The sequence below is a fragment of the Octopus bimaculoides genome, chromosome 9 (assembly GCF_046866305.1).
Source record: "Octopus bimaculoides isolate indiv1 chromosome 9, ASM4686630v1, whole genome shotgun sequence".
Taxonomy (NCBI): Eukaryota; Metazoa; Mollusca; class Cephalopoda; order Octopoda; family Octopodidae; genus Octopus; species Octopus bimaculoides.
In genome coordinates, this window is record NC_142936.1 from 87705634 (window position 1) to 87714057 (window position 8424).

The window sequence follows — 8424 nt, forward strand, 5'->3', positions numbered from 1 at the left end:
TTTTTATACGTCTGCTACCTGTCTGTAAAATAACAAGTAATTGAAGAGATATATACATATATATATATACAGCATCAACAAAAGCCAACAGAAGAAAGACCCTTCCAAAACAAATATTTGTGGGTAAATATATTAATGCATATTTGCACTTCTAAAAAAAGAGACGCGACGATATTTATAGAAATATTCAAACTGATGCCCCAAAATAGAGGAATGTCAAGGCATACAAATATATTCACGTGTGCCGAGACGTGTTGAAATAACCCTTGAATAGCGTGGCTGAGTGGTGAGAAGCTTGCTTCCCAACCACCTAGTTTCGGGTTCAGTCACACTGTGTGGAACCTTGAGCAAGTGTTTTCTACTATAGCCTCGAGTCGACCAAGGCCTTGTGAGTTGATTTGGTAGACGGACACTGAAAGAAGCCCGTCGTATATATATATATATATATATATATATATATATATATATATATATATATACTAGCAGAGGCACCCGGCGTTGCTCGGGAATGAAATTGTTGCTTATATACTTGAAGAAAAAAAGGCAAAATATGCTGTATAGAAATTTGAGGACATTCTGTAGATGGACTCTCAGATGAATGATGGCTGGGCGCCTCTCATGAATAGGGAAAATTGAAGATGTGCCAAAAAGCCTCATTGGTACTTGGAAACTTTTACGAAAATTAAAATGGGGATTAAAGGAAAGAAATGATTTACCTGAATATCCTCAGAAGAGTAATTGAAATAAATGGCGATTGTGGAACCCCCCACGCACGCACGCACGCGCGCATACACACATGTGTCTTTGTAAATATGTTTGTATACATTTATGTATGTGTGTGTTTGTAAGAAACAGAGTGTGAGTGAGAGAGAGAGGTTTGTTGTCATGTATACGTACATGCATAAATATACATACATCTTTGGATGTATGCATATGACAACACAGCCCTTGACTCACTCACACTCTGTGTCTTACAAACACGCACGCGCGCGCATACACACGTGTGTCTTTGTAAATATGTTTGTATACATTTATGTATGTGTGTGTTTGTAAGAGACAGAGTGTGAGTGAGTCAAGGGGTGTGTGCGTGTGTATGCGTGTGAGACAGAGTGAGAGAGCGGTGTGTATGTAGTATTTACTCTCTCTCTCTCTCTCATACACACGAACACACACACGAACACATAAAATAGAGAGTGAAGCTTTTTGCCGTTGTTACGTCAATACCGGAGCACGCGCGCGCGCATACACACGTGTGTCTTTGTAAATATGTTTGTATACATTTATGTATGTGTGTGTTTGTAAGAGACAGAGTGTGAGTGAGTCAAGGTGTGTGTGTGTGCGTGTGTATGTGTGTGAGACAGAGTGAGAGAGCGGTGTGTATGTAGTATTTACTCTCTCTCTCTCTCTCTCTCATACACACTCACACACACACTCACACACAAAATAGAGAGTGAAGCTTTTTGCCGTTGTTACGTCAATACCGGAAGTTGACATTGAGGAACCTTTTTAAAGAAGTGAATCTTAAATATAAAGCAATATTATTTATTTTTAATTAAAAAAATCAAATGAAGAGCCTAAGATTTATCCGAGGTCAAATTATTCATGCATGACAAGTATGGAAGCATTTGGTGAAGTCGATTTCACGTGAAAAGCGATTACACACACATCTCTGTTTTATATATAGTATGATATATATATATATATATATATATATATATATATATATATATATATATATATATATATATATATACATATATGTGTGTGTGTGTATATATAAATATATATATTCTTTTATTCTTTTACTTGTTTCAGTCATTTTGACGTCGATGAAATCGACTTGTCCTCTCCTCTCAAAATTGCTTGTCTTGAATCCTGCAACGAATTGATGTCCTGTTCAAAGGGAATGTTGTGATCTCGGTCACTTATGTACACCATGGAAACAGAATCGCTGACCCTATGAATCCTAGGTGTGGGTCAAGGAAAATAATACTGAAAAAACAAAAACAAAAAGCAAACAACAAAAACAAAATCAAAACAAACAAAAAAGTCCATAACTTATCAGTTAAAAAATAGAAAGAAAAGAAAAATAAACGAGTTTGTTGTAATTTGTTACAGGAAGTCCTCTCAGAAAAGGTCCCTTCTCTCGTTCGTTCGTTGGTCCTGTTTGTTATGTAGATGCAGAAATAATTGATTCTCTAATATTGCCTACGAGTAGTCGGAATTTAATCCTTCAGATACTGAGACCCCCTTCGGTCATGACTGACCATGGGATTGCACCTAGAAAGTTACCCTCCCAGGTACAAGTCCGGGCAAGGTTGTTCATGGAAGACCAGCAGTCACCCATGCATACCGGCCTCCCCTCTTCATGTCACTGATGTTATCCAAAGGAAAGGCAAAGGGGCCGATACAGCTTGGCACCAGTGACGTCGCAACTCATTTCTACAGCTGAGTGAACTGGAGCAATGTGAAATAAAGTGTCTTGCTCAAGAACACAACACGCAGCCCAGTCCGGGATTCGAACTCACAACCTCACGATCGTAAGCTCGACGCTCTAACCACTGAGCCATGCGCCTTCACTCCTTCTGATAACCCCAATTAATTTATTCCTTTTCTCTGCCATCAACTCTTGCGCTGTAGCCGACTCAGAAGAATATCTGCAAGGGTGAGCTGAAAAGTTTATAAACCGACCAAGATACTCTCACGGAGTGTGACCACGTGACCAAATGAGGTTTATTTTAAAACATAGTTCCCCTCGCAGTTCACACATATCTTTCATCGGTGTTGAAGGGCTTAGACCCGATTGGCGAAGTAGTTTCCATCCTGTTAGTCAAAGAAGCCATCAACAGCAAATATGGCGTCATCATCACTGCGATACTGATTCCCAACCGCGTGTGTTTTTTCCTGTTGGGGAACAAATGATAGTCAGATGGGGCCAAACCAGGATATTAGGAAGAATGATCAATTAGTTCAAAATCACAGTCATGCACAGCAGCCATTGAAATCGACGACTTGTGCGTTGGAGAATTGTCCTAATGAAACAAGACCCCTTTCATCAGTTTTCCTGGGCGTTTGGTCTTCATAGGCTTTCGTACCCGCGTTCGTTTTCAGTGAAGAGTTGAATAGCTGAGATTCCCTTCTTCTTGTACACATCATATATCTACTCGACTTCTGTTTAGCATTTCCGTAACTCTCCAAGACTATAAATTGGAAAGTAAGCATGCATACTTAATATATTTTTCATATTTTCCTATAAGCTATCAACTGTAAAATATAAAGAATATATGAAAAAATATAAAATTAAAAGGATAAAACTTGAACTATAGGTGTTGGCGTGGTTTTGTGGTAAGAAGTCTGTTTCATGGAATCATGGGAAGCAGTGGTTTGTAATTTTTAAATAGACGAACTTTCATTATTAATTCTTGTTTGGTTTGGTGTTAGAAAAGAGATATGAATAAGTGATATAATAATTGTTTACATAAAAGTGTTATAGATAATTATTGTTTATTGTTCTGTCGAATAATAATGTTATCAGTTACTACCAGTTCACTCCATTCCAGTTGAACTTGTTAAACGATATCCCTTCTTTGTTTACCAGGGGTAAGTAAGATAACGAAGTGTAGAGTAAATAAGACAGACGATAGCTGCTACATGAATTTGGTTTTCTTAAGAATGAACCCAAGTAGATATTCTACAATAATTAATTCATAGGAAAAGGAAGAGAATCATGTTTTACTGATGTTTTTTTTATAGCTTGTTCAGCCGTGGCTCGTATTTTTTAATAAATAAACTTTCATTATTAAGTCTAGCTTTTTCGAAGGCGGCGAGCTGGCTGAATCGTTAGCAAAGCCGGACAAAATGCATAGCTCATTTCGTCCGTCTGAACGTTTTGAGTTCAAATTCCACCGGGGTCGACTTTACTTTTTGTCCTTTCGAGGTTGATGAATTAAGTAACAGTCAAACATTGGGGTCGATCTAATCGACTAGTCTCCTCCCGCTAAATTTCAGGCCTTGTGCCTTTAGTAGAAAGAGTTATTCTTGTCTGGTCAGTGGGATTGCATACGGGAGGACGAGAGATTTGTATGTGTGTCTATATTTCATCTTTTACTTGTTTCCGTCATTGTGTGTGTATGTGCGTGATGTGTGTATGTGTGTGTGTGTGTGTGTGTGTGTGTGTGTGTGTGTGTGTGTCTTTTACTTGTTTCAGTCATTTAGACTGCAGCCAAGCAGGGGGCAGCAACTTGAAGGATATTTTAGTCGAATGAATTGACCCTTGTATTTTTTTTAAAGTCTGGCACCTATTCTATCGTTATCTTTTGCCGAACCGCTAGGTTACGGGGGCGTAAACACACCAACATCGGTTGTCAAGCAGTGGTAGGACGCTCACACGCACACCCATGCGATGAGCTTCTTTCAGTTTCCGTTTACCAAATCCAATCTTAAAGCTTTGGTCGACTCGAGGCTATTGTAGAAGACATTTACTCGAGGTGTTACGCAGGGAGACAGAACCCGGAACCACGTGGTTGGGAAGCAAGTTTCTTATCACACTGCCATGCCTTAGCCTATCTATTTTTTGTATGTAGGCATATATGTATGTGTGTGTATGTGTGTGTACACACACACACACACACACACACACACACACACACACACACACACATTCACGACGGGTTTCCTTCACTTTCCGTGTACTAGATTCACTCATATGGTTTTAGTCGGACAGAGGTTATAGTAGAAGACACTTGCTTAAGGTGCCAGCAGTGGGACTGAACCAGGAACCATGTGGTTGAGGAGCAAACTTCTTACCACAGTCACGCTTGTTTCCCGTCCATTTTTTATGAACCTCAGCTTGAACTACCATCGCATCTGCTTAGATTATGAGTAACTTAACATTCACAGAACAGAAAATTACCAGTATTTTTTCAAGGTAATTTTCCAAAATATTGTGTATTCCTATAAATATAAAAAGCTAAGGTAAAGTCATCTGTGGTTACTAGGTTCAAATATGTTTTTTTGTTCGAGATATATCAAGGTTTTTGTGGAAAAAAAATCGAGTTTCACTTTCTGTCCTTCCTTGTCACGAAACACTTTCAATTCAAATTTGAATTTATGAGTAATATTTATCATTCTCGGCGTCTAAACCTATTTAATGCCGTTTATTCGAGGGTGGCTTTTAGTTTATGATTATGCATACGTATACACACACACACATACCCCGACCACAGAAGGAGGGAGGGGGAGAGAGGGCTGATGAGTGATGGGTGGAGTAGTGTATGCACTGAGTCGTAGCTGTGGGCTGTGGAGGGTGTCAAGTGGGGTGGGAAATGTTCAGATATCTGTTGCTGTACACATAAATACTACTAATAATGATAATCGTTTCTACTATAGGCACAAGGCCTGAAATTTTGGGGGAGGGGACTAGTCGATTAGATCGACCCCAGTGCTCCACTGGTACTCATTTTATCGACCTCGAAAGGATGAAAGGCAAAGTCGGCCTTGGCGGAATTTGAACTCAGAACGTAGCGGCAGACGAAATGCTGCTAAGCAAGCGTGCTAACGATTCTTTTCTACTCTAGGCACAAGGCTCGAAATGTTGGGGAAGGGGGTCAGTCGATTATATCGACCCCAGTACGCAACTGGTACTTAATTTGTCGACCCTGAAAGGATGAAAGGCAAAGTCGACTTCGGCGGAATTTGAACTCAGAACATAAAAACAGACGAAATACCGCTAAGCATTTCGCCCGGCGTGACATCGATTCTGTCAGTTTGTCGCCTTAATAATAATAATAATAATAATAATAATAATAATAATAATAATAATAATAACAACCATTTCATTTATTTGCAACATAGGTGAAAAATTTAAGGGGACGCTACAGAGACAGACATAAAGTGTAGGGGCTTACATATAATGAAATGATAAAAAAAGGGTAAATATGCTCAGTATGCAATGGACAGGAAGGGACATATACATAGTAAGCAAAGGTTAAAAAAAAAGATGGTGGGAGGATGGTAGAGATGTAGCCCTCCTGATAAAGGATGACCTTTAGGGATAACCGAGGAACCCCAGTGACTGAGATTTCTCTGAACACCAAGTGCAAGTGCCCTCTCCAATTCCTTCTCTCCGACTCACAGGTCTACATTTAGAGAGGTACCATCCACTCTTGCCATTTTCGCAACTTTCACCCACCGTTCAATAAACTCTCTCCGAGGACAGCACTTTCCTCTCCACACTCAATTTCCTTTTCAAGTGAAACTTGAAGAAGTCAATGAGAGCTCTACCAAGGAGGAATGTATCTGAACTCATGCCTTTCAGCCTTGTCCATCAAACAACCTCTTTCGCCACAGCCACTAGGCAAAGGAAAACTGCTTTGCCTGCCCGATTGAAGGAGAGTGGTGGGACAATCATCACTGCAGACTCGGTCAATAGACGGATCTGTCCCACACACGTAACAGCAACTGCTCGACATAAAACCACAAGTCAGCAATGCCCGGACACTGAATGAGTGCACCTCAGACAAGTCCGTCTGACAGTACATACATGCCTGTAGAGTTTATCTCCAACCAGTAGCGCCCCCATTAGTACTGCCAGGTTAAGGACATCTGGAAATTATCCATGATAGTTCCCAGCCGGAAAGTCCCCCGGAACAAACTAGCCAGTGCATTTTCGTCGGCGCCCAGAGTCACCAAGAGAACGTCGTCGCACTCCCCAGCCAGTAATCCTCTATAAATCTCTTAAGCGGAACATCCACTGATCCCATTACCCGACTAATAGAGGGCTGTGAGCGCCTGACGATAATCTAGGTGCCAAATAGTAATAATAATAATAATAATAATAATAATAATAATAATAATAATAATAATAATAATAATAATAATAATAACTTCAGACAAAAATCATGCCTCCTCATTGATATGACTGTCCCAATCGATATAAACGTATCTGTCAAGACCTACCAAAAACTGAGCAAATATAAAGATCTTGAAATAGAAATTAGCAAAATGTGAAACCTGAAGACTAAAACAATACCTATTGTCATAGGTGCCCTGGGAATGACAGCAAAACGGGCTGATTACTACCTAGCTCAGATACCAGGAAACCCCAAAATGGCTGAAGTTCAAAAGATAGTGCTCATGGGAACTGCCCATATCCTACGTAAAATACTGTCTATGTGATCTCAAATTTTAAAACAAACACAATCCAAATATATGGTACCCTAGGCATAACACCTACATGAACTTCTAACTTGTTGTCTCTTGAGGTCTCTGGGTGAGACTTGGATTCAACTTGTACAAATGCAAAGCAAAAGTCAAAACATAAAATAATAATAATAAAAACAAGAAGAAGAGCGCGACTGTTATTGGCAATAAATAGAGATTGATTATGTTTATTAGAATGAAAATGAAACGGATGAACAATATTTCGACACTCCGCGAGTCTTTTACAAGTTCAAAATATAAAATGAAATTAAATTCAAAAATAGGAAACGCTGAAACTTTCAAAATTAAACCGGAATAACTGCGTTTCTTTCCAAGTAAAACGACGTCATCAGTCTGTGGTCTTCCATAAAAGGTAGCAGAAGGAAGGAAAATAAGAAAAAAGAAAAGAAAAAAAAACACAGAAAGAAAGAAAAGTATTGGGGGAAAAATTATTCAGTCAAAAAGTTTAGTATAAATTTGGTGGAATTCACCTGCCATTTTATTAATTCCTCCAAGCTACGATGTCAACAGTTCACAAATATATCTATCCTCCTGGGTTTTGAAGACTGAAAGTGCTGTGGAGTGAGGGTATTTTTTGAGAATGTGCACCTCCAGGTCATCCTCAAATTTACACTCGTTTGATGTGAAATGCTCCGCAAGTTTCGTGGAACCACTATTATTGTGCGTAACGTCGTTCCTATGTCCGTTAAATCTTTTTTGTAATTGTTCTTTTGTGCAACCAACATAAATCATTTTGTGTTTGGTGCATTCCGCTGCATACACCAAATAGAAATTCTTATTTCTTTATTGCTCACAAGGGGCTAAACATAAAGGGGACAAACAAGGACAGACAGAGGGATTAAGTCGATTACATCGACCCCAGTGCGTAACTGGTACTTAATTTATCGACCCCGAAAGGATGAAAAGCAAAGTCGACCTCGGCGGAATTTGATCTCAGAACGTAACAGCAGACGAAATACCGTTAAGCATTTCGCCCGGTGTGCTAACGTTTCTATCAGCTCGCCGCTTAGAGAAATTCTTTTAGATCCCCGCTTCTGTGTAAATCATAACATTTCTGTTATAATTCTTGATGGAATTGGTCTGACTCATGTTATTGCACAACGAACAGGGCTTACCTCTCTTATGGCTGTTTATTGGGGGAGCAGCGTTCAGATACTCCAATGGAGTTTTTATTAGAGGTACTGGCCAATATTTCTCTAATAC